This window comes from Nelumbo lutea, chromosome 2, assembly GCF_056320005.1.
Source record: "Nelumbo lutea isolate HS-2025 chromosome 2, American lotus-T2T, whole genome shotgun sequence".
In the NCBI taxonomy this organism is placed as follows: domain Eukaryota; kingdom Viridiplantae; phylum Streptophyta; class Magnoliopsida; order Proteales; family Nelumbonaceae; genus Nelumbo; species Nelumbo lutea.
Genome location: NC_142685.1, coordinates 77046767 through 77073994, shown reverse-complemented (window position 1 = coordinate 77073994; position 27228 = coordinate 77046767). Strand labels below are relative to the sequence as shown.

At 32.7% G+C, this 27228-nt stretch overlaps 1 pseudogene across 1 annotated transcript in view; it reads left to right on the top strand.

Moving 5' to 3' along the window:
• LOC148871587 (serine/threonine-protein phosphatase PP1-like) overlaps positions 1–17103 on the top strand; it is a 55672-nt pseudogene extending 38569 nt beyond the window's left edge. Inside the window, exon 5 of the transcript XR_016107552.1 lies at positions 49–17103. The product of XR_016107552.1 is annotated as a serine/threonine-protein phosphatase PP1-like (transcript). The remainder of the gene's footprint in view (positions 1–48) is intronic.
• Positions 17104–27228: the final 10125 nt, after the last annotated feature.

Here is a 27228-nt window from a genome sequence, read left to right as displayed (position 1 = left end):
TTCTTGGTTTTGGGGCTTTGTAATCTGAAGGCATATTCTTTGATGTAGTAAACTTATCAATGTGGCAGTCCCTGGGACACTGATGAATGAGCAATCAATACAAAGAGGGTGCTGAACCCTTGGGAAAGGAACGAAAATCTTACACTATGCCTCGATTCTGCTAAGGCTATTGGATGTACAGTAGTTAATATTGGCACGCAAGACTTCATTGAAGGGTAAGTATACATGCTGTTTCAGTCGTTAGTTCTTTTCTATTTTCAAGAATATTTTGGTCTTGTCACTAGTTTTTTTATAGTTTTCTGAATATTCTGTTCCATGCCAAAGTACAAAGAAGTAAAACTTATTAACCTAATATCTATTAGGTTCTTTTCATATGAACCCTGAAGTGTATCTAAAAAGTGCATGATAGAAAGCCTGTAAACTTCAAACAAGATTGGAGTTTGCTATCTATGTTTATTTCATTATTCTGCCCTTGCTTGTACAATAGTTGATACTTTTTAGTTCATATGTTGTATTTTGTTCATAAATCGTTAGGATGTGGAGGAGCTGATGAATCAACCACCTGAGAAGATCTTATTGAGATGGATGAACTTTCAACTGACTTTCTCAACAGATGTGAAGGTAAGTTAAAATTGGGTTAATAGATTCCCCTTTTCTTTATTTCGTTTGTGTGTTCATAATCACTATAACCTACCTTTGACTTTCTCAGCAGCTTGAAAACTTAATATGGTAGTGTACTATCTCAAAGTGGATATGAGATATTTGAAACAAGTGGTGGTTGATTCATCGAAACTTGAAATCCCATTTAGTTATATTTGGCAGTTAGAACTAAAAGATGCTTTATAACTCAATTTTATTTCATCCCACTTGGTGCTTGAATCCCGAAAACTAGAAACCAGAAATCAGGCTGAATGTTCATTGAGTTAATTGAAATCACTTAGCAATAAGCACTTTCCAGTTTCCATACTTTGAATGCTGGAACATGCCTCCTTTTCTGATCAGTAATTGGAAGGCCCTCTTCCTCCTCCTTGCACAAATATAACAAAAGCAAGTGTGCAATTAATTAATGAGCATATGCAATTGCAACTTGTTTAAATCTCAACATTAGGACAAGCTCTTTGTAGTAACAACATCGAATGCATCAAAGTTTAGTTTAAGCTAATAAGTCATTTTCTCTAATTAACTTTAAAAAGTCAGAAATCATTGCTATCCAAAACTAGTCTTTGGAAAATTTAAATAGCCGGTAAATTCTTGGGATCTCCAAAAAAGGCAAAGTGATATATTGTGTTATATACCAGAAGTATTCATTTGGCAAGAGAGAAAAGCAAAGTGTTTTTAATAACAAGAAGATGCAAAGGGATGAAGTACTTAGGAATATCCTCCAGTATCAGTGGTAGAGGCTTCATTGAAGAAGGTAAGGGATGATAGCACATGCAATCAAGGGATCAGATGTCTTGATATAGAGGGCAATGTTGTTCTTCAAAGGAACAACAATATTTTCTAGTTGAGGAAGTGTTAACTGGAAGGATTGGTGCCAATTTGGGAACGGATCCAAGAGGAATAACTGATTAGGTAAATCTTATTTGGTGCATGTTACTAAGGTTTTTTCGTGGTTAAAAGAGGGACTTGTTGAGACTGGACCCAGCAATAAAATATAAGAGAGTTTTTTCAAGGAAGGTTGTTTCTAGAGCTACGAATCATAAGGTTCTTATTGATATTAACTCTAGTGATCAAATTAACATTCATGACAGTTCTGAAGTTGGGGAGTTAAAGAAGATTGGAGTCCTTGAGGTGAAAGGGAAGGGGGATGTGGGTAAAGCTTTGATAAGTAATGAAGTTTTGAACTTAGTTAATGGGAAAAGGAAGAGTCGAGTGGACTTAAGGAAACTAGTGGAGAGGGATATTGAAGTTGGTAAATCTGTAGGCCTATTCTTTTTGGGTGGTGAGGCTTTTTTGCTAGAAGGGCTTTTGAAAGAGTTTGAGAACAAAGAAAAGGCGAAGTGAAAGAGCAACACTCAAGAGGAAGGTGGAGAGATATGGGATGAGGGAGAGGGTCAGGATTTTAGACGTGGAGGAGTAAGTGCGATTGATGGGAGGAGTTGTGGAAGTTTGATTTGTTGGTTTTTACAGGAGGCGGATGCTGTCGTTTGAAGTGTTCAAGAGGGTTGGTTGGAGATTTTCTCATCTTGATCAGGGCTAGTGTTGCTTTGTTTAGTTCTTGGAATATGGTTTTAGTTTGGTTTTGTGTGTTGACCCTTGATTTGTGCTGTAATTTTTTTTTCTATCTTTTGTTGTTTGCTGTTGTGGGAGTATTATTTTTGCTTTCGGATGATGTTTTATCACTTTTTAATTGTAATCCCTTGTTTTTTTTTTTAATGAAATTTACTCCTGAAAAAAAAATCCTTTGTTCTCTAAGCTCCTCATATGGTGTTAAATGAGTTCAAAGACTACTGCTTCAAAGTGTTCTTTCTGCATATAATCTGTGGGGGTAGTTTTGTAGTGGCTTTGTCCACTTTACTTGTGTTTCTTCCATTTTTTGAAATACTCTCTTTTTTTTTTATTTTTTTTGTGTACAGTTAATGTATAAGAGTTCCTGGTATTTGGAGTTTTTAATAGCTATTGCCCACGTTATCCCATTCTTTTGTTCCTTCTCCTCCTATTCGTGTTTGCTCTTTCGACCCAAGTCCACACTCAACCTCCACCTTTACTTCCTCAAAATGCAAACCATCTTCAAAACAACATTTATCCTGACACATACATACATGCATTGGTAGGCTGAATAAACTGAAAATTCCCTCCATTTTATTGATGTAGGTGAATTCCAAGAGGGAATACAATGAGTGAGGGAAATTTTTGTAAGTGTGAGACTTTATTCTTGTGAATGATCCAAACTTATCACAATTTCATGAGGTTAAGGAAGTTGAACATGACTTTCACCATGACCAGCCCTAACTACCTTCATGTGTACAATGCACTTGATTGAATAATTGATAATCATTCGAGCTAGTTCACATCTGAACTGCTAATGCATGAAATTCAACAATTGAAAAAGAGAAAAAGAAAGGGACAAAGTCCAAATGATTCCGCTGGCATGAACTGAATAGTAAAACTAGCGGTTTATGACATGAGTCAGTCCCAACTCCTCTATTCCGAGCTGAATAGTAAAACTAGCAACTTGGAATATGAGTATTTTATCTGCCTCAAGCCTGTGACTAGTGTGATGTTGATGATGGAATCAGGTAACCAGGTAATGCTTCAATTGTTTTAGAGATTAGTGATTTTAGTCTGTGCTGGTTTACATTGATGTGCTTTTCCCAAGTCTTTTTTTGTCCTAGTCATACAAAGAATAGTTGTTGCTTGTATTTTGCAATAATTAATAGAGGTTTGAGATAGTTTAAGGACTTGTTAGATGCTTGGATTTTTTTCTCATTGGTTCTTCTTATTTTCATTGGTCATTTAAATGTTTGCCAATAGTCGTGATCTTTTAGCTATAAAGACCCTGTTCAAAACTTTAATCACATCTCTCTAGCAAATCAATTTACTCGTAACTCCTCAAAAAATTACCAATTGATTTTCTATTGAATTTTTGGATGAGGTTGAATGCAATTACTTATTAATTGGAGATATGCTCAGCTTGGTTGTTTAGCTTGTAAAGACCAAGAAAATACAATCCATCATGAATTTGTGCCTACATGCTGGTGTTGTCAAAGTACTAGAATTTTAATCCATACTTACACTGGCAAAGAGTTATTTAAAATTTGAAAGTAAACCAAAAGCTTTTACTTATTTGCATCTTAAGAAATTTATTTTACTAAATTAAATGATTCATTTATTTATTTTAATAAGTTAAATAGGACAAGTAGGTCTTGTGTTGTGTGATTGCTTGTCACATAAATAATAGAGGTTTGAGATTTGTTAGATGCTTGGATTTAATCTTGGATTTCTCTCTCTCTCTCTCTCTCTCTCGGGCATCTTTTTAGCATTCTGTCTCCCTTTTGAGTTCAAATCAGTATGTTGAATTTTCTAACCGGTGCTTCTTGATGTTGATTGGTGGTAACCAAACATTTAATTGTTTAGAAAGAAAAGGTTTGTGGTGACGAGGTCGAATTGGGGCAAGCTATAGGTATTATTGCGGGTCAATCTATTGGAGAACCAAGGACTCAACTAACATTAAGAACTTTTCATACCGGCGGAGTATAACACTTTCCTCGTCGGGCTCGACTCAAGAGATAGGTCTAATGGTTGGGTCGGGCTTAAATTTGGGCTACAATATATTCTATTGTATAAAGACAAAGTCTAACACAAACATGGCACTGCCTATGAACAAGTTTAATCCCAACCTCCTTAACTTGTTAATAAATTATTAATTAATGAAGTCAATTAGTTAATTAAATAAATAGAAATCTATGGATAATAAGTTTCTTAATTTTGTAAAATATATAATTGAATAATTTAATTTAATAAAATAAATAAACATCCAAGCTACCTAGACCAATCCCCACCTGTTGACAACCCTTAAATATTGGACACCGAGCAGTAAGATAGAGAGGGATATAAATAAATAATCTACTAAATTAAATCAATAAAATCTTTTAACTTTTTAAAATAAGTATATAAATAATTAGGCAAGAAAAAGAGAGTTGTTAGCTCTTTACTAATGGCATCATTGTAAATAGTTACATGTTAGCAACAAATATGGAAGAGTTGTTAGCTCCTTATCACAATCCGAGCTTTATGTGATGGTTGGGCACTAGCTCAAAATCAAGGAATGATGGTTGGCCTAGGCTTAGACTTGGGCCTTAATAAGTTCTGTTGATATAAAGGCAAAGCCCAAACCAGACGTGGCCCAACCAATGAAAAGGTTTAACCCCAACCGATACCTATCCAATTTATAAACCTAAAAATTTTGCTGGGGTTGGGGTGGAATCTATGGATTATTAACTACTTGAATAATTTAATAAATTAAATAAATAAGAACCTATGGATACCAATTTAGTTAATTTTTTAAAATAATTAATGATTAATTTGGTTTAGCAAAATAAATAAATAAAATTACATTTATTATTGGGACGAGACAGGTACATCTTATCCCACACCTCACTAAACATATTAATTACCCTAAAAATAGTCTCCAGGAGAGAGTGAGAGAAATAATTTGTTAAAAAAATAATTAATTAATTAGTTAATTAAATAATTCAATAAATTAAGTAAATAGAAATCTATGGATAATAATTTACTTAATTTTATAAAATAGATAAATCAATAATTAACTTTAACAAAAAAATATAAATAAATATTCACTTGCGATTGGTGCAAGACTAGTCCAAGTTATCCTCAACCAAACTTGCATCATTGACAACAGTAAATATTGGTCACAGGTTGAATTAAATAAATAAAAATTTTTGGAGAATAATTTATTTAATATATTAAAACAAATAAATGAATAATTTAGTTTAGTAAGATAAATAAATAAATTTTCAGTTATTATTGGGACAAGACTTGTACAGCCTATTCGACACCAGAACTAATCCGTTGTTCATAAATTAAATCATTAATTAGATGAATAATATTGTTACGTAAATAAATAAAACCTATGAATAATAATTTACTAACTTTTGGAAAAATAAATAAATATCCAAACTATCTAGATCTAAACCCAATCCATTAACAACCCTAAATATGTAACTCAGGAGGGAGACAGAGAGAGAGAGAGAGAGAGAGAGAGAGAGAGAGAGAATAATTTGTTTATAAACTAAAATAATTTAGTATGTCCAGTAAATATTTTTTAACTTAAAAGCATAACTATATAAGTAGTTAGGTGAGAAAATGAGATAAACAAAGATTTTGCTCACCATGATTAGGGCTCTAATATGAACTTCAGGCTCATGCTCAAGATGTAGGCCCGAAGTTCAACATGGACTCAGACTTGCGCATAAATATGTTGTATTGATCCCGTTAATAATTTTAATCCAAGCTGAGACCTAACCTACTAATAGCCCTAAATATTAGGCTTAGGGAGAGAGGTTCTAATAACAAAATAGTTAAATAAATTATTAATTACTTGAATAATTTAGTAAATTAAAAAATAGAAATCTATAGATAATATTTTTCTTAATTTTGTAAAATAAACAAATCAAAAATTTAATTTAAAAAAATAACTAAATACTCAGTTATTATTGGGTGTCGGGTTGTATCAAATAAATAAAAATTTATACATAATAGTTTATCTAATGTATTTAAATATATAAACGAATAATTTAGTTTAGTAAAACAAAAGAATAAAAAAATCATTAATTATTGGGACGGGACAGGTAAATGCTATCCACACTAGAACTAACTCGTTGATAACCCAAAAAATAAGGATCCAGAGAAAGAGAAAAATAAATTATTAATTAATTTATTAAACTAAATAATAAAATCTATATATAATGACTCAATTCATTTAGTAAAATAATAAGAATAATATCCAATCTATCTAAAACCAAGCCTGGCCCATTGATAACCCAAAATATTAGACTCGGGGAGGGAGAGATATAGTGAAATAATTTTTTGATAAAATTAAATCATTTAACAAATTAAATAAATAAAAGTTTTTAACGTACTAAATTAAATATATAAATAAATTGGCAAGGAAATAAGAGAGTAATAAATAATAACACTTTCCTCGCCGGGCTCGACTCAAGAGATAGGTCTAATGGTTGGGTCAGGCTTAAATTTGGGCTTCCATATATTCTATTGAATAAAAACAAAGTCCAACCCAAACATGGCACTGCTTGTGAACAAGTTTAATCCCAACCTCCTTAACTCGTTAATAAATTATTAATTAATGAAGTCAATTAGATAATTAAATAAATAGAAATCTATGGATAATAATTTTCTTAATTTTGTAAAATATATAATTGAATAATTTAATAAAATAAAATAAATAAAACTTTATGGAGAATAATTTATTTAATATATTAAAACAAATAAATGAATAATTTAATATATTAAAACAAATAACTTACTTAATTTTATAAAATAGATAAACCAATAATTAACTTTAACAAAAAAATATAAATAAATAATCACCTGTGATTGGTGCAAGACTAATCCAAGCTATTCTCAAACAAGCTTGCATCATTGACAACAGTAAATATTGGTCACAGGTTGAATTAAATAAATAAAACTTTATGGAGAATAATTTCTTTAATATATTAAAACAAATAAATGAATAATTTAATTTAGTAAAATAATTAAATAAAATTTCAGTTATTATTGGGATAATACTTGTACAGCCTATTTGACACCAGAACTAATCTGTTGTTCATAAATTAAATCATTAATTAGCTGAAAATTTTAGTTACGTAAATAAATAAAACCTATGCAGAATAATTTACTAACTTTTGAAAAAATAAATAAATATCCAAACTATCTAGATCTAAACCCAATCCATTGACAACTCTAAATATGTAACTCAGGAGGGAGAGAATGAGAGAGAGAGAAATAATTTGATTATAAACTAAAATAATTTAATAAGTTCAGTAAATATTTTTTAACTTAAAAGCATAACTATATAAATAATTAGGAGAGAAAATGAGAAAAACAAAGAATTTCCTCACCATGATTCAGGCTCTATATGAACTTCAAGCTCATGCTCAAGATGTAGGCCCGAAGTTCAACCGGGACTCAGACTTGCGCATAAATATGTTCTATTGATCCCGTTAATAATTTTAATCCGAGCTGAGGCCTAACCTACTAATAGCCCTAAATATTAGGCTCAGGGAAAGAGATTCAAATAACTAAATGGTTAAATAAATTATTAATTACTTGAATAATTTAGTAAATTAAAAAATAGAAATCTATGGATAATATTTTACTTAATTTTGTAAAATAAACAAATCAACAATTTAATTTATTATTGGGTGTCGGGTTGTATCAAATAAATAAAATTTTATACATAATAGTTTATCTAATGTATTTAAATATATAAACGAATAAATTAGTTTTAGTAAAACAAAAGAATAAAAAAAATCATTAATTATTCGGACGGGACAGGTACATGCTATACCACACTAGACCTAACTCGTTGATAACCCAAAAAATAAGGATCCAAAGAAAGACAAAGTCCAACCCAAACTTGGCACTACCTGTGAACAAGTTTAATCCCAACCTCCTTAAGTTGTTAATAAATTATTAATTAATAGAGTCAATTAGTTAATTAAATAAATAGAAATCTATTGACAATAATTTTCTTAATTTTGTAAAATATATAATTGAATAATTTAATTTAATAAAATAAATAAATATCCAAGCTACCTGGACCAATCCCCACCTATTGACAACCCTTAAATACTGGACACCGAGCAGTAAGATAGAGAGGGATATAAATAAATAATCTATTAAATTAAATCAATAAAATCTTTTAACTTTTTAAAATAAGTATATAAATAATTAGGCGAGAAAAAGAGAGAGTAGTTAGCTCTTTATTAATTAATGGCATCATTGTAAATAGATACATGTTAGCAACAAATAAGGAAGAAAGACTTCTAGAAAATGAGAAAGAGACAGAGAACAAAAATTTCCTTATCGCAATCTTATATGATGGTCGGGCATAGGCTCAAAATTTAGGATTGATGGTTGGCCTAGGCTTAGACTTTGGCCTTAATAAGTTATGTTGATATAAAAGCAAAGCCCAAACTAGATGTGGCCCAACCAATGAAAAGGTTTAACCCCAACCGATACCCATCCAATTTATAAACCTAAAAATTTTGCTCGGGTTAGGGTGTGGATTATTAACTACTTGAATAATTTAATTAATTAAATAAATAGGAACCAATGGATACCAATTTAGTTAATTTTGTAAAATAATCAATGATTAATTTGGTTTAGCAAAATAAATAAATAAAATTACATTTATTATTGGGACGGGACAGGTACATCCTATCCCACACCTCACTAAACATATTAATTACCCTAAAAATAATCTCCGGGAGAGGGAGAGAGAGAAATAATTTGTTAAGAAAATAATTAATTAATTAGTTAATTAAAGAATTCAATAAATTAAGTAAATAGAAATCTGTGGATAATAATTTACTTAATTTAAAAAAATAGATAAATCAATAATTAACTTTAACAAAAAAAATATAAATAAATTAAATGAATAAAACTTTATGGAGAATAATTTATTTAATATATTAAAACAAATAAATGAATAATTTAATTTAATAAAATAAATAAATAAATTTTCAATTATTATTGGGACAAGACATGTACAGCCTATTCGACACCAGAACTAATCCGTTGTTCAAAAATTAAATCATCAATTAGATGAAAAATTTAGTTATGTAAATAAATAATATCTATGAATAATAATTTACTAACTTTTGGAAAAATAAATAAATATCCAAACTATCTAGATCTAAACCCAATCCATTGACAACCCTAAATATGTAACTCAAGAGGGAGAGAAGGAGAGAGAGAGTGAGAGAAATAATTTGTTTATAAACTAAAATAATTTAATAAGTTCAATAATTTTTTTTCTAACTTAAAAGCATAATTATATAAGTAATTGGGTGAGAAAATGAGAAAAACAAAGAATTTCATCACCATGATTCGGGATCTATATGAACTTCATGCTCATGCGCAAGATGTAGGCCCGAAGTTCAACCTGGACTCAAACTTGCGCATAAATATGTTCTATTGATCTTGTTAATAATTTTAATCCAACTTGAGACCTAACCTAATAATAGCCCTAAATATCAGGCTTAGGGAGAGAGATTCAAATTACTAAAGGGTTAAATAAATTATTAATTACTTGAATAATTTAGTAAATTAAAAAATAGAAATCTATGGATAATATTTTACTTAATTTTGTAAAATAAATAAATCAACAATTTAATTTAATAAAATAACTAAATACTTATTTATTATTGGGTGCCAAGTTGAATCAAATAAATAAAAATTTATACATAATAGTTTATCTAATGTATTTAAATATACAAACAAATAATTTAGTTTAGTAAAATAAATAAATAAATAAAATTTCATTAATTATTGAGACGGGACAGGTACATGCTATACCACACTAGACCTAACTCATTGATAACCCAAAAAAGAAGGATCCAAAGAAAGAGAAAAATTTATTAAACTAAATAATAAAATCTATATATAATGACTCAATTCATTTAGTAAAATAATAAATAAATATCCAATCTATCTAAAACCAAGCCCGGCCCATTAATAACCCAAAATATTAGACTCGAGGAGGGAGAGATATAGTGAAATAATTTTTTGATAAAATTTAATCGTTTAGCAAATTAAATAAATAAAAATTTTTAACTTACTAAATTAAATATATAAATAAATTGGTGAGGAAATAAGAGAAAAATAAACAATAACACTTTCCTCGTCGAGCTCGACTCAAGGGATAGGTCTAATGGTTGGGACAGCTTTAAGTTGGGCTTCAATATATTCTATTGAATAAAGACAAAGTCCAACCCAAACTTGGCACTGCTTGTGAACAAGTTTAATCCCAATCTCCTTAACTTGTTAATAAATTATTAATTAATGAAGTCAATTAGTTAATTAAATAAATAGAAATCTATGGATAATAATTTTCTTAATTTTGTAAAATATATAATTGAATAATTTAATTTAATAAAATAAATAAAACTTTATGGAGAATAATTTATTTAATATATTAAAATAAATAAATGAATAATTTAATTTAGTAAAATAAATAAATAAATTTTCAGTTATTATTGGGACAAGACAAAGACAACCTATTCGACAACAGAACTAATCCGTTGTTCATAAATTAAATCATTAATTAGATGAATAATTTAATTACGTAAATAAATAAAATCTATGGATAATAATTTACTAACTTTTGGAAAAAAAATAAATATCCAAACTATTTAGATCTAAACCCAATCCATTGACAACCCCAAATATGTAACTTAGGAAGGAGAGAGAGAGAGAGAAATAATTTGTTTATAAAATAAAATAATTTAGTAAGTTCAATAAATATTTTTTAACTTAATAGCATAACTATATAAGTAATTAGGTGAGAAAATGAGAGGAACAATGAATTTCCTCACCATGATTCGGGCTCTATATGAACTTCAGGCTCATGCTCAAGATGTAGGCCTGTAGTTCAACCTGGACTCAGACTTGCGCATAAATATGTTCTACTGATCCCATTAATAATTTTAATCCAAGCTGAGACCTAACCTACTAATAGCCCTAAATATTAGGCTTAGGGAGAGAGATTGAAATAACTAAATAGTTAAATAAATTTTTAATTACTTGAGTAATTTAGTAAATTATAAAATAGAAATTTATGGATAATATTTTACTTAATTTTGTAAAATAAACAAATCAACAATTTAATTTAATAAAATAACTAAATACTCATTTATTATTATGTCGGGTTGAATCAAATAAATAAAAATTTATACATAATAGTTTATCTAATGTATTTAAATATATAAATGAAAATTTTAGTTTAGTAAAATAAATAAATAAATAAATTTTCATTTATTATTGGGACGGGACACATGTAATTGGTTATTACAAATATATTCATTAGTAAAATCATCTAGTGAGTACAGTTGCTGGTGTTGGTATGGATTAAAATTCTAGTACTTCATCAACACCAGCATGTGGGCACAAATTCATGACAGATTGCATTTTCTTGGTCTTTTATAGGCTAACAACCAAGCTGAGCATATCTCCAAACTAATTGCATTCAATCTCATCCAAAAACCCAATATAAAAGAATTCTGTTTCAATTGGTAATTTTTTGAGTTAGAGTAATTTGATTTGTCAGAAAGATGTGAATAAAGTTTTGGATGGGGTCATTATTGCTAAAAATTCATGACTGTTGGCAAAGGGTCATTATTGCTAAAAATTCATGACTGTTGGCAAACTGCAAACCTTTTCCTTCTGAACAATTAAATGACCAATGAAAATTAAGAAGCACTAGTGAGAAAATTGGACATACTAATTTGTACTCAAAAGGGAGCTAGAAAGTTAAAGATCTACCCAGGGAGAGGAAGAGAGAGAGATTGCACAAATGAACCAAAATTCAAAAGGAAAAAAAAAACACGATATTCAAGCATCTAACAAGTCCCTAAAACTATCTCAAACATCTATTAATTGTTGCAAAATACAACCAACAACAGTTCTTTGACTAATTAGGAAAAAAAGGCTAAAAAATGTATTATAACAGATTTATTAAATTTAGGCAAAGCACATCAATCTGAACCAACTCAGATTACAAAGAAAGATAGTACAATAAAATTGAGAATCAAAAGCATTACCTAGTAATCTGATTCCATCATCACCAACAATAATAATCTCCTTGGCCAGCCTCGACTCAATATTTAGGACCAATGGTTGGGTCCCCCTTGCCTCCACCCATGTTCTTTTGATATAAAGACAAAGCACAGCCTGAACTTGGCCTAAATTAGATAAATAATTTTTTTAACTTAATAAAATAATAGATGTTTATTAATGACACCATTACAAATAATTAGACATTTAGCAATAATTACGGAAGAGGGATTTTTAGCAATTTTTTTTAATAAAAATAAATAAATAAAATTATTTAACTTAATAATATAAATATATAAATGATTATGCAATAAAATGATAAACAAATAATTAAAATTTCCAAGTCATGCTTTGGGCTTTATATGAGGATCGGCCTCAAGCTTAAAGGTCTAGGCTTGATGGCCAGCCCAGGCTCAGACTTGGGCTTGAATATGTTTTGCTGATATGAAGGCAAAGACCCGACTTGAACCTGGCATGGACCATGAACCGGTTTAATCCCAACTGAGACCTAACCTATTGACAGTCCTAAATATTAGGCTCTGAGAGAGAGAGAAAGAGAGAGAGAGAAATAACTTATTAGTTAAATATTGGTTATGGGTTGAATTAAATAAATAAAAACTTATGGAGAATAATTTATTTCATCTATTAAAACAAATAAATGACTAATTTAATTTAGTAAAATCAATAAATAAAATTTCAGTTATTATTGGGACAAGACATGTATATCTTATCCGACAACATAACTAATCCATTGATAGACATAAAAATGGAGAGAGAAAGAGAAATAATTTAGTTAAGTAAAAAAATAAAATCTATGGATAATAATATACTAACTTTTGGTAAAATAAATAAATATCCAAGCTATCTAGATCTAAACCTAATCCATTGACAACTCTAAATATTTAACTCGGGGAGGGAGAGAGATAGAGAAATAACTTGTTTATAGGGTAAACAATTTAGTAAATTCAATAAATAACTTTTTTAACTTAATAACATAACTATATAAATAATTGGGTAAGAAAATGAGAGAGAAACAAAGAATTTTCTCACCGTTATATGAACGTCGCTCAAGATCTAGGCCCGAAGGCCAACCCAAACTCAGACTTGGGCTTAAATATATTCTATTGATATGAACGCAAATCCCAATCCAAATCTAGCCCAACCCATTAATAATTTTAGTCCCAAATGAGACCTAACCTACTAATAGCCCTAAATATTAGGCTCAGAGAGAGAGATTGAAATAACTTAATATTTAAATAAATTATTAACTACTTGAATAATTTAGTAAATTAAAAAATAGAAATCTATGAATAATATTTTACTTAATTTTGTAAAATAAGCAAATCAATGATTTAATTTAATAAAATAACTAAATATTTATTTATTATTGGGTATTGGGTTGAATCAAATAACTAAAAATTTATACATGATAGTTTATCTAATGTATTAAAATATATAAATGAATAATTTGGTTTAGTAAAATAAATAAATAAAATGTAATTTATTATTGGGACGGGATAGGTACATATCCCACTCTATACCTAACTCGTTGATAGCCCAAAAAATAAGGATCCAGAGAGAGAGAGAGAAATAATTTGTTAATAATATAATTTATTCATTAATTATATAATTTATTAAGCTAAATAATAAAATAAATATAATTTATTAATTACTTGAATAATTTAGTAAATTAAATAAATAGAAATCTATGGATAATAACTTAAGTTTATAAAATAAATAAATCAATAAGTTAATTAAATAAAAATAAGTACTCATTTATTATTGGGTGCGGGTTGAATCAAATAAATATATAATTGTTTAATTTATTAAAATAAATAAATGAATAATATGGTTTAATAAAATAAATAAATAAATTTTTAGTTGCTATTGGGACGGGCAGTTACAGCTATCCCTCACCTGACCTAACCCGTTCATAGCCCTAAAACTTAGGCTCCGAAAAAATTTCCAATTAATAAGTAATTGCATTTTCTTTTTTTTTCGTGGGGTGAATAGAATGAAATTGAAATAGAGAAGGCTCATGTAAGAAAAAGAGTTAGGATTTAGGTCGTTATTCTTTCACCTGATTGAGAAAATCAAAACTAGAAGAATATGAGCTTTCTGTATCCATCAGATTGACCGAACAATTGTCACTGGAAGTAGTCGCAGATATTTTTCTTTTTTAAGGGATCACAGATCTTTTTTACATACAGGTCTATATAACATAGAAAAGCAGGATGACCATGACGTGTACGTGTGGGATGAACCAAATCCTCATTGAATTTTATTTTTCCATTAGAAGGGGCTCATACCTGTTCTGCAGTACCTCCTGTGAGTACTCCGCCGGTATGAAAAGTTCTTAATGTTAGTTGAGTCCTTGGTTCTCCAATAGATTGACCCGCAATAATACCTACAGCTTCCCCCAGTTCGACCAAGTCACCACAAACCTTTTTCCTTCTAAACAATTAAATGTTTGGTTACCACCAATCAACATCAAGAAGCACCGGTGAGAAAATTCAACATACTGATTTGAACTCAAAAGGGAGTCAGATCCAAGATTAAATCCAAGCATCTAACAAATCTCAAACCTCTATTAATTATATGGCAAGCTATCACACAACACAATACCTACTTGTCCTATTTAACTTATTAAAATAAATAAATGAATCATTTAATTTAGTAAAATAAATTTCTTAAGATGCAAATAAGTAAAAGCATTTGGTTTACTTTCTAATTTTAAATAACTCTTTGCCAGTGTAAGTATGGATTAAAATTCTAGTACTTCGACAACACCAGCATGTGGGCACAAATTCATGATGGATTGCATTTTCTTGGTCTTTACAAGCTAACAACCAAGCTGAGCATATATCCAATTAATAAGTAATTGCATTCAACATCATCCAAAAATTCAATAGAAAATCAATTGGTAATTTTTTGAGGAGTTAAGAGTAATGTATCCAAAATTGATTTGTTAGAGAGATGACCAATTAAAATAAGAAGAACCGATGAGAAAAAAATCCAAGCATCTAACAAGTCCTTAAACTATCTCAAACCTTTATTAATTATTGCAAAATACAAGCAACAACTATTGTTCTTTGTCTAACTAGGATAAAAAAAGACTTGGGAAAAGCACATCAATGTAAACCAGCACAGACTAAAATCACTAATCTCTAAAACAATTGAAGCATCACCTGGTTACCTGATTCCATCATCACCAACAATATAGGTTGTCGTTCCCGCAGAAAGCCCAGCATTGTAAGATTCAACTTGTACATAATCATCAAAAAGATATGGACCCAATACTGGATCACTACTGTTATATACACATTTTGGGTATTTTGGGGAGTTTGGGATATCAACAGAGGATGTGGGGCACCATCAGCCAAGCATAGTTAGCCAATGCAGAGTGTCTTCCATAAAGCAATGGTGCCCTTGTATGATGAGATGAAGGTAGGCATTACAACCTTCAGTGAAACATTGGCAGGGATTGAGCATAGGGGAAAGGTACCCCCTTCACAAGTGGATTAAGTTCGGGTACTCAAAAAGCAAAAATAACAAGCACTTCACCCGGGGAGAGAGAGGAGAGAGATTGCACGATTGAACCACAACTCTAAAGAAAAATAGAATAAAAACCACAAAATCCAAGCATTTAACAAGTCCCTAAAACTATCTTAAACCTCTATAATTTATTGCAAACTATCACAAACAATTGTTCTTAGTGTAACTAGGAAAAAAGACTATAAATTGTATTATAATTGAGTTAGAAAACTTAGGCAAAGCACATCATTCTGAACCAACTCAGATTAAAATCACTAATCTCTAGAACAACTGAAAAACAAAGAAAGAGAGTATTTGCCTATCAAAATAAAATTGAAACCAAAATCGTTAATTGGTTACCTGATTCCATCATCACCAACAATATAGGTTGTCATTCTGGCATAAAGCCCAGCATTATAAGATTAAAGGTGCACATAATCATCAAAAAGGTATGGATTACTGGGTCATTGTTGTTATACACACATTTTTTGGGCCTTTTGGGGAGTTTTGGATATCAGTAGAGGATGTGTCCTCTTTGTTTTCAATGCACATGAGGGGCACCATCACCCAAGAATAGTTAGCCAATGTAGAGTTTCCATAGAGCGATGGTGCCTTTGTATGATGAGATGAAGGTAGGCATTGCACCCTTCAGGGAAACATTGGCAAGTACTGTGCATAGGGGAAAATTACCCCTTCACAAGTGGGTTAAGCTTTTGTTTGTCCTCAAGCAAAGACCTCAGCCATAAACTGATCATCCCCCCTTATTATTACCATTTACCAGATGAATTCTAGGATGAGAATACCTTGAGTGGTTGGGAAACCTGTGTAGGTATTCTAATTCATTCCTCTAAATTGTCATTCTTATCACATACATAAGAGTCAAGGAAGGGGAGAATATGAAATTCTTCATGCCCCAACATTCACTTCCATTCAATATGTAAATCAGTTCCTTGACTGCCAAGTTTAACCATTACTTTGAGCTTGGTCTCAAATCTGTCACTGCACCTCATTGAGTGTTCAACCACATTTTGTCCCTTTGAACCTCAGTCGTCACCAATTTTTTTTTCTTTCCCCTTTTTTTTGGTGTGAGTGCATTTTATGCTCCATCTCACACGAAGTATTTGCTTCTTTCTTCTTTTTCTTTTCATTTTTTTTTGTGTGAGTGCATTTTTTGCTCCATCTCACACGGGGTATTTGCTTCTTTCTTCTTTTTCTTTTTTTTTGTGTGAGTGCATTTTATGCTCCATCTCACACGGGGTATTTGCTTCTTTCTTCTTTTTCTTTTCTTTTTTTTTTTTTGGTGTGAGTACATTTTATGCTCCATCTCACACGGGGTATTTGCTTCTTTCTTCTATTTCTTTTCTTTTTTTTTTTGTGTGTGTGTGAGTGCATTTTATGCTCCATCTCACACTGGTCACAGGCTTAAGGCAGATAACAATACTCATGTCATAAACCGCTAGTTTTACTATTCAACTCATGCCAGCGGAGTCATTTGGACTTTGTCCCTTTCTTTTTCTCTTTTTCAATTGTTGAACCTCATGCATTAACAGTTCAGATGTGAACTAGCTCGAATGATTATCAATTATTCAATCAAGTGCATTGTACACATGCAGGTAGTTAGGGCTAGTCATGGTGAAAGTCATATTCAACTTCCTTAACCTCATGAATTGTGATAAGTTTGTATCATTCACAAGAATAAAGTCTCACACTTACAAAGATTTCCTACACTCATTGTATTCCCTCTTGGAATTCACCTAATAAAAATCAATAAATTGGAGGGGATTTTCAGTTTATTCAGCCTATCAATGCATGTATGTATGTGTCAGGATAAAAGTTGTTTTGAAGATGGTTTGCATTTTGAGGAAGTAAAGGTGGAGGTTGAGTGTGGACTTGGGTCGAAAGAGAAAACACAAATAGGAGGAGAAGGAATAGATGAATGGGATAACATGGGCAATAGCTATTAAAAACTCCAAATACCAGGAACTCCTATACATTAACTGTACAAAAAAAAAAAGAGAGAAAGTATTTCAAAAAATGGAAGAAACACAAGTAAGGTGGACAAAGGCACTACAAAACTACCCCCACAGATTATATGCAGAAAGAACACTTTGAAGCAGTAGTCTTTGAACTCATTTAACACCATATGAGGAGCTTAGAGAACAAAGGATTTTTTTTCAAGAGTAAAATTCATTAAAAAAGAAAACAAGGGATTACAATTAAAAGGTGATAAAACATCATCTGAAAGCAAAAACAATACTCCCACAACAGCAAACAGCAAAAGATAAAAAAAAAAATACAACACAAATCAAGGGTCAACACACAAAACCAAACTAAAACCATATTCCAAGAACTAAACAAAGCAACACTAGCCCTGATCAATATGAGAAAATCTCCAACCAACCCTCTTGAACACTTCAAACAACAGCATCCGCCTCTTGTAAAAACCAGCAAATCAAACTTCCAGTTAACACTTTCTCAACTAGAAAACATTGTTGTTCCTTTGAAGAACAACATTGCCCTCTATATCAAGACATCTGATCCCTTGATTGCATGTGCTATCATCCCTTACCTGCTTCAATGAAGCCTCTACCACTGATACTGGAGGATATTCCTAAGTACTTCATCCCTTTGCATCTTCTTGTTATTAAAAACACTTTGCTTTTCTCTCTTGCCAAATGAATACTTCTGGTATATAACACAATATATCACTTTGCCTTTTTTGGAGATCCCAAGAATTTACCAACTATTTAAATCTTCCAAAGACCAGTTTTGGATAGCAATGATTTCAGACTTTTTTAAAGTTAATTAGAGAAAATGACTTATTAGCATAAACTAAACTTTGATGCATTCGATGCTGTTACTACAAAGAGCTTGTCCTAATGTTGAGATTTAAACAAGTTGAAATTGCATATGCTCATTAATTGCACACTTGCTTTTGTTATATTTGTGCAAGGAGGAGGAAGAGGGCCTTCCAATTACTGATCAGAAAAGGAGGCATGTTCCAGCATTCAAAGTATGGAAACCGGAAAGTGCTTACTGCTAAGTGATTTCAATTAATTCAATGAACATTCAGCCCGGTTTCTGGTTTCTGGTTTTGGGATTCAAACACCAAGTGGGATGAAATAAAATTGAGTTATAAAGCATCTTTTAGTTCTAACTGCCAAATATAACTAAATGGGATTTCAAGTTTCGATGAATCAACAACCACTTGTTTCAAATATCTCATATCCACTTTGAGATAGTACACTACCATATTAAGTTTTCAAGCTGCTGAGAAAGTCAAAGGTAGGTTATAGTGATTATGAACACACAAACGAAATAAAGAAAAGGGGAATCTATTAACCCAATTTTAACTTACCTTCACATCTGCTGAGAAAGTCAGTTGAAATTTCATCCATCTCAATAAGATCTTCTCAGGTGGTTGATTCATCAACTCCTCCACATCCTAACGATTTATGAACAAAATACAACATATGAACTAAAAAGTAGCAAATAACATTTCATAAAAAATCACAAATAAACAAAAAACTTCTATAAAAAGGCTATTTCACCTTACTATCATCAACTAACTCCACCAATTGAGGTATTTTCCTCAAATTGAGGTCCGCCCATAGTTGTATCTAAGGTTAAAACATCAAAGTAATTGTTTCAATTATAGAAAATATTACTTATATAATTTTCAGTTTGTATCGTCACCATGTGCTCAAAAGTCAAAATAGAAAAATGGCTTTCAAACAATTACAGTCCAGAATCAAGACTTAACACTCTAAAGTCTAAAGAAAGCTCAAACTTCATTCATATAATAGTGATTTTTAGATGACAACCAGAGCATACCTTAATGATTTGAGATATCAACCGAAGCACTAGATGACAAAGGAAATAAAAAACACAGAGAATATTAATATTCGTACTGACCAGAAACTGCTAGCACTTAGGAGCACCCTACCAACTTTCATAACTTAGTAGAGGGAAAAATAAATTTAATCAAAATCAACATGATGCAACAAAAATCCATCTCAAAATATACATATTTGTTCATAGATTGCAATATGCCAACATAATTATAGAGGAAGAAAATAATAAAAATCCAACCAAAGTCGTCAGAATGACCAAATAAAGAAAAAAGAACGTGTAGTGCAACAACACAAAACAAGTAACTTAGCATTGTACTTACCGAGCATATGGTTTCGACTATTGTACAAGCAAGGGCAGAATAATGAAATAAACATAGATAGCAAACTCCAGTCTTGTTTGAAGTTTATAGGCTTTCTATCATGAACTTTTTAGATAATCTTCAGGGTTCATATGAAAAGAACCTAATAGATATTAGGTTAATAAGTTTTACTTCTTTGTACTTTGGCATGGAACAGAATATTCAGAAAACTATCAAAAAACTGTTGATAGGACCAAAATATTCTTGAAAATAGAAAAGAACTAACGACTGAAACAGCATGTATACTTACCCTTCAATGAAGTCCTGCGTGCCAATATTAACTACTGTACATCCAATAGCCTTAGCAGAATCGAGGCATAGTATAAGATGTTCATTCCTTTCCCAAGGGTTCAACACCCTCTTTGTATTGATTGCTCATTCATCAATGTCCCAGGGACTGTCACATTGATAAGTTTACTACATCAAAGAATATGCCTTCAGATTACAAAGCCCCAAAACCAAGAAAGAAAACCATCTCCAAATTCAAATTAAAGCAAAGGGCTTAACAGGGAAATCACCATATCTTTTACAATCTCGAAGAGATCATTAGTGGAAGGATCTAGCGAATGATCTTTCTATGATATGTGTAAAGGTGTACTATGTGTAACTCTATTTTATGTTGGCCAGTAGATGCTTTGATTCCGAGACAGCGAGTAATGGGCATATAATCGTATTAGTATGTAATACAGCAATTGTCACCAATTATTGCCCATAAATGATAGAATGTAATATAATGTGAGGGTCTTTAGGATGTTTAGGATCTAGGACTGAATTGAAGGAAAATATTTCTGTTATGGGGGAGGGGGGAGGGCTATATAGTGAGGTCAGAAGAGATAAAAGGCCCTGTTTCTTTCACTGTTCAAAGTAACATGATAAGCATTTTTTTTTATCAGCAACAGAAAAATTGAAATATTAATTTAGAATAGATAGATACAACTAGAGGTTGTAAAAACATGGGTTGTCTCTGAATTCCTTGTTTAGCTAGGCCATCTGCCATGTTGTTTGCAGATCTTCTAATCCATCTTATTTGGATGAGCATATCTCTAGAAAGTTGTTTGAAGTGCCTGAATTCATTCCTTAGCTGCCAAATTACCCCTTCCTCAGTTTTAATCAGCAACATGCCTAGTTCAGATTTGTCGCACCACTGCGGCTAACCCTACTTCCTGCAGGCATTGGTTGCGAATTGCTCGAGGGAGACGATGATAGACCATCATTTTGGTCCATCATCTCCCCATCTCCTTTGGTTACGTGCCTACTTAAAAGGGCACATGGCTTTTTAAGGTCTGGGTCCATCCGATTTTAAAAAGTCGGCCCATTCACTTGCCTAGACCCATTAGATCCTGATGGGCCTTGGCCCAACCCTCTATCCCTTTGCCAGTCACGTGTTTACTTAAAACATGTGACTGGTTGACTAGCCTCGATTCATTAGACCAGACTGAACCAGCTCACAGGACTGGCTTGAACCCTGAAACCTTGCCGACCTTTGTTCATTTTGTTTTGAAATTTGAACTAGAACAAGCCCGTCTCCATTTAATTCCCCTGTCATCGACTGAACACAGGGCCTGCCATCCCTCAGCCCACCTTGCCATGCAGACTTTCCCCAAGTGTTTAAATCATCCTCTTTTTTCTCTTTTTTTCTTGGGAACCTCAGTTGCCTTAACTTCTCTTGTAGAGACTACACTGGCTTGCAAACCACACAACCAAGCATGTTTTGTCTCTTCATCTTCCTCTCTTCTCCCTCCTTCCATAGCTGGGCTTCAATGGAGGTAGCAAGCCAAATGGGATAAACTAAACCATCTGAAACAACCTTTATCTTCTTTGGAATATCACTAGGTTTAATACCACCTAACATCACTACAATTGAATGGAGATCACAATCAAACACAGCATCTAATCTTGCATCACAGACTACAACTATTGATTGTAATACTTCCTCCTTCCAAAGGTTGAAAAGTAACCCAAGCAATCTGACTATTACATTGTCCTCAATCACAAAACTTTTGGTATTGGAGAGAGGACACCATTTCGAGACTATGGCAGCACCGGCCTCTGAGTGAATAATTAAAGCTGAAATCTCTACTTCATCTTCACCCAGATCTAACAAAGCTTTACAAGAGGCATAAGGAGTAATCACCATCTACTTGTTTTGTTTTCAGCTGCTGAATAAAGTCACTTAGTACCTGTGTCACTGCCTTCCAACAATTACTCCTACTTTCTAGGAAGCTGACCACCTGCTTCTTTCTTCCTCCAAAGAATTCCTACAGAGTTATGTAACAAACTTTTGCATTCTTTTTGCATTCCAACTCATACCTCTTTCTTCCATCAAGGTTGAACTTCGTAAAGTTCATTTGTTTACCTTTAGAACTTGCTTCTAAACAAACTTATGCATCCATTTGATCACTTCAAGACCTTCCAGCAATATTGTAGTTCTCTCTGCCTCCCTAATCTTCAAGCTCTGCTGGCCTCTGATCCTTACCTCTTCAAGAATGAAAAACTTTTGCTTCAATCTTTATCTCTGTCTTCCATTTTGCAACTTCTACAAACCTGTTCTCCATCTCTCTTCTCTCACTCATTGGAATCGACTGATTGAGAATATGGATACTATGTTGGTGGATTCAAAGTCAGAACAATAACTTCCTTAACTCCACCCCTTCTTTTCTTCATAATATTCTTTTATTTTAGTATTTTTTTCACCAGATTTTCTAGGTCTAGAACAGGGTTTCACCCCTTCTTTTCTTCTTCATATTTCTTTTATTATTTTAATATTTTTTCACCAGTTTTTCTAAGTCTAGAACAGGGGCTCAGAACAATAACTTCCTTGACTCCACCCCTTCTTTTCTTCATAATCTTCTTTTATTTTAGTATTTTTTTCACCAGCTTTTCTAGGTCTAGAACAGGGTTTCACCCCTTCTTTTCTTCTTCATATTTCTTTTATTATTTTAATATTTTTTCACCAGTTTTTCTAAGTCTAGAACAGGGGCTCTGCCACCTACTTTTCACATTCATTTTCTTTTATTTTAGTATTTGTTCCCTATGTTTTGTTGATCTCAAATAGGGGCTCCACCCCCTTCAGTTCTTTTAAGTTCCAACTCCTAAGTTATAAGTTGTAACTCTAATAAATTGTTTTGCCTATTGAAGCAACACTGCAAGAAATACAAGCACAAAAGTGCAGAATACATAAATCCAAAGAAACTAGTTCAGAATGGGTAGAAATCCATCAACTTATTATTTTTAAATTCCATCGCCTAGGTGAGGGCTAGGTGCCTAGGTGCCCGGGCGCCCCGCCATGGTCACCTAGCCTTGCATTGGCACCTTGGAAACTATGAGCAACAGTTCTTTTTCTTTACTTCTGTAAGTGCTTCCATGATGAAATCTAGTTCCTACTCAAACTTTGGTGGACAGCAAGCTGTATCTTTGTTTCTTCATATCTATTTTTCATCATTAGTCACTATTACCTTCTGTCACACTGGAAAGTCCACTACTAGATATGGAAGTTGTAGCACCCCTACTTGTCTGCCATAACTTTTAGTGAGGATTATGAATTATGCCATTCTGATGGGACCCTGTGATTTCATGAAACATGCACTAATCTAGACCATGATTTGATGTTAGATGCATAACTGAAATTTATAGGCCTAGACATAAGCCAATAGATGCATATGTTAATGAAGTAACAAAAGTTGATTAAGCAAGCCAAAAGAGCCAGGCTATGGCATTTGAATCATATCTACCTGACGAGCACGGCAAATGAGATCTAGATCATGTTTAATAGAAAATGTTGTAATTGAATTAGAGAACTTGGTAAATATGATAATTATCTTTATGCATTTGCATCAGCTGTGTAGACATATGGGTAGATGCCCAACAAAACAAACAACTTGCTCCATCCGGTACTTAATAAAATTCAAAATATGGCTGCCTTTGCTCTGAGATACTCATTACTCAATCGAAATCCCCAATCATTTTTCTCAAATATCAATCAAAACAATCATAAAAGCATGTAGATAATGGGAGTTGTCATTTTTGTATCTAAGATAACAGGCTTTGGAAAGGCAAACATATGTTGTTACCATGTGTTAGACAATGTCTGTACTAAAATATGATTAATCTTAACACCTATGATGTGACACATAGGATGAAGTCAACAAAAAGATAAATGCTTAGATATGAATATTTGTCCTTTATTAGTTCTTTATTGGGTAAAAACCAACCTGGTGGAGTCTGTGGATGAGACACTGATCCTGAACATTACAGGAATTGGTCCATGAGGGTCCCCCATGTTTCATTGATCTCGACTTGTTCAACACTTGATTGTTCTAAACATGTCCACCACATAGTTTGGCTAAGGCAAACAACATCAGGGAAAGAAAGTTGGATGCGAGTGTGAATTCACATCCAGTTAGTCTTCTTGGCTCTATGTTCCCTGCTCTCCCAGGCCATTTGAACGACCATCACCAATCTTGTAGTTCTTTCCATTGGCCCTTTACTCCCAATCTTTTCTTCTCTCTTTTGCCCTTCCATATCCCTTAATCTCCTTTACTTTCTTCTAAAGTTCATCATGGATCTGTCCATGCTACAAAATGGAGAAAATCTCATTTCAATTGAAGCTAAAACCTTTCCCTCCATCATATCTCTGACCCTAGTGACTCAATCTTTCAATGAGGGAGAGTAGTAGAGAAAAGTGTGAAAGAGACGTAATTACATGACATTCAGATTTTCTGCTCACAGGCATCTTATCTAATACATCTCCAAAACTATGGGATAAGTTCCTTGGAATCTTGGACAGAATAAGCATTTTTTATGGTAAAGAAAAAATCATTAAAACAAAATGAAGACACAAAAATAGGTTGTAAGAAATTACCCACAAAGGACAAGAGAACCAGCAAGCATCCTAAACTCCCCATCATGACCAATCAAATAAGAACTTACATAGACTAATGGCGGTATGGCACACATAATGGGTATGGCACACTTTGAAAACTATGACCCAAATATAAGAACCATTACAAACAAGAAAAAACAAGGATTCTCTTAGACCTCTCTCCAAAAACCATACTCCAGCCATCAGAATCGCCCTCATCAGGTATCGAAAATGTGTCTCCAAATATGGTTACCGGCGTCAACTAAACTCCTACCCCATTCTTTTTTTTTTTCTTTCATTGATAATTAACTCCCACCCCATTCTTTTCAACTGACCCTCACATAGTGTTCTGTTTCTAAAACTTCCCCCGATTTCTGCTCTCTTATTTCCCCATCTTCCAACTGTTCAGAAAACTCCCCTCCTAAATATAACACTCCCAACATTTCCCTCATTTCAACTTGAGTTTCTTTACCAATGACTTTCTTCAGAATAAGCATTTTTTTAAGTGGCATAGGATTATATTGCTGTAATGCAGGGAAACTCCTACTTCATTTATAATGGAGTATTGAGATATATACTCAGATGAACAAAACAAAGAACAGAATGTACACAAGACAGCTTGCATCAGAGAGAGAGAGAGAGAGAGAAAGAGAGATGGAATCCCAGTTACACTGGGTTGCTTAGCTGTAACCCCTGGAATTGCTGAGTCCCTCTTTGCCAGCAGATCAGGTATCACTCAGTCCTATGCATAACAACCTCTATGATGGAAGCTTTTGAGTCAAAGATCTGGCTGTAGCACTCTTTCCAGATAGCTTAAAAAAGAGCAAATGGTCTTACTTTATTTTAATTTTTGAGAAAGGATAACAAAAATTTGATTAAATAAAAGAGGTAGTACATGAGAAGATGTACATCAGAGAAAAAGACATACACAAGGTGATGAGGACCAAATCGCGCTGAGTCTCTGCTGGCAATGACAGCTCGAACAATGTGAACTAAGGTCATCAAGTCGTATCTACAAGATCAAACACATCAAAGAGCCCGAGAGGATGACCCAGGCAAGGGGACTCTAACAGGCAAGTTAGTACCATGCTGCCAAAAAGAACCAGAGCTAGTGGGCAGAGAATCAGAGCCGAGAGCTTAGTAAAGTAAGTGTATGTCCAATACGTCCAAAGGTGATAAGCCTTATCCGCCCATTGCTTACAAAGTACGCCCTCACAGAGTCATGGTGGCCCTTATCTGGTTCCTTGCAAAGCGGAAGGAGCCGAGTTTAACATTGCCAGGTGGGCATCATGTCCACAGACTTTCCAGGGGCACTCAATGGTGCGAATGGATGAGGAGAGACATGCCCCATAGGCTGGATCCATCCTTAGGTAGGAGGCTGTTGAACAGAAACCCTGCTAGAAAGGCCAATTTATAACCCTGGCAGGAATTTTTTGGTAAGGGAGGAAAAAGGAATGTGTATATTCCGATAGGTAGAAGGTTAGAACTTAGAAGGGTGGGATGTTTTCTGAAAATCTCGATGAGCTTCCCAACTCTGCTGGGTAAGATAGATAAGGAATACATGCATGGGGGAACAGAAAAAAATAATAATGGGTCTCAAGAAACAAAGAATCCCCATTCTCCACCAAACTCTCTCAATGTTTTTAAACAGTGGTATTAAGGGCTAAGGAGAGTTCCTATGGCGTCTAGGAGTCAGCATGGATTATCTCTTGCATAGAAAGTATTGAAATGGGCTATAGTGGCCACTGCCATTAAGATAGCTGATGCTCACTGCAGAGATCATCTGAGACCATTTGAAGCAAACAAAACTTTTTTCTTTCCAAATCCTGGTTTTGGCCTTCTAGAAGGGAAGTGCTAGTCATGGAGCTGAGAAATGCATTCTTTACCAAATAAATGCCTGGAAGTAACACGATTTTAAAGCCTTTCTTTCCAGATGCAATCAAGATGTAAATTGTTTGCTTCCCTTTCGACCAGAGGTTGCTAGAGATTTTCACTTGAATCAGGGAGCTATATAGAGGTATTGTAGGTGTTGGATGGAGCACATTGATGCTCTGTGACCTCAAGATAGATATGATCAGGGTGTCTGGCAACAAAGCTATATCAATTCCTCAGTCAACTAGCTCAGTTCTGTTAAAATTTGTTATCACAAAATGCAATGCCCAATCATCTCTACTGAGACCATAATTTTTTTTTATATGACTGCTTAGACATGAACAAATTTAATCATGCCTCAACATATAATATATAAGCAAATGAGTCTAATCTCTTTGGTAAGATTATGCATGTTATAGATGACATAGTA